At 35.5% G+C, this 1295-nt stretch overlaps 1 long non-coding RNA gene across 2 annotated transcripts in view; it reads right to left on the reverse strand.

Moving 5' to 3' along the window:
* Nucleotides 1-1008: 1008 nt before the first annotated feature.
* The window catches only part of LOC133663937 (uncharacterized), a 3683-nt gene continuing 3396 nt past the window's right edge, over nt 1009-1295 (reverse strand). For both annotated transcript variants that reach the window (XR_009828436.1, XR_009828435.1), the window contains exon 8: nt 1009-1295. This exon is cut by the window's right edge and continues 789 nt beyond it. This is a non-coding gene — a long non-coding RNA (uncharacterized LOC133663937).

Genomic DNA, 1295 nt, shown 5'->3' on the forward strand with positions numbered 1-1295 from the left:
TTGTATATGGTTGATTTACAGCGACAAAAACTAATCAGAAGTTTAAATAACGGTTATTATAAAAGGGGACACCATTGTTTACATCCAGAGCAGCCATCTTTGAAACCAACTCAGGGCTGGTGAGAATGCTCCGACTTTCCAAGTCGGAAATCCGACCTCGAGGGCCGTTCCAGTTGAAATTCCGACTAGGAACTCGGAAATTCCAACTTCCCAGTACAAATGGAACGCACCATAAGTCCATTCCTCAGAGACTGCAAGATGTTATAAAAGCCAAAGGTGGTGTAACAAAGTACTAGTGGTGTGTTGGAGTGTTTTTTTGTTGGTTTTTCAAGATTAACTCCACTCGACCTAAACTGGTACACAGTAAATTCCATAGTGTCAAATCAACACTTAAAGAGTTAAATTTAACACTATCCCCGAGTCTATATGGTCCTAACCTGAGCTGGTGTTAAATTTACTCTTTCCATAGTGTTAAATTTATAGAGTTAAATAAACACTAAATAGAGTCGAAAATTGTAACACTGTAGAGTGTTGTCTGGTGTTAAATTTACTCTTTCCAGTGTTAAATTTATAGAGTTAAATGAACACTAAATAGAGTCAAAAATTGTAACACTGTAGAGTGTTGTTCAACTTATTTTTTAACTCTGATTAGTGTAAATATTACTCTTGAGTAGTGTTGATAAGTTACTCTTCTGTGGTGATAAATGTACACCAAGTTAAATGTATTTGCTCATTAACACTGCTTTGGTGTTCAAATAACTCTGATAAGGTTTGATAATACACTAATATGTTGATTATTCACTCCCTTGCAGTGAAGAAAAAAATATTTAGTAAATAGTAAAAATGTTTTAACATTGCAGTGTTTATAAAACCTCACACTATTTCTGAAAAAAAAATTGGTGCTCATTCTACTTGATTTACTCTTGCGCAGTGTCAAATTAAGTCTCACCAACTTTGTCTTGTAAATAGCAAGTGAGTGCAAAACACAGTAATACAATATCATATGTTTAATTACCTTTATTTCTTTGTCAGGCAGAACAATCAACTTTAGGGAGAGAATACAGAAAGGGTGACCTTAGGGCTGCATGAAATGGCAATATGGGACAACATAGAATGTGGAACATGATGTTCCATACGCCATTTGAACATCAAATGGTTTGGAGTAAGGCAGTTTTGTTATGTCCAAAACCTTAACAACTTTGACTGGATGCAGCCTGACCTTATAGGCATGGTAATGCTCCTCAAAACACACAGTTTCCATCAGTTTCCCACAGAGCAATACATCATCATCTTTG

This window comes from Entelurus aequoreus, linkage group LG13 (genome assembly GCF_033978785.1).
Source record: "Entelurus aequoreus isolate RoL-2023_Sb linkage group LG13, RoL_Eaeq_v1.1, whole genome shotgun sequence".
In the NCBI taxonomy this organism is placed as follows: Eukaryota; Metazoa; Chordata; class Actinopteri; order Syngnathiformes; family Syngnathidae; genus Entelurus; species Entelurus aequoreus.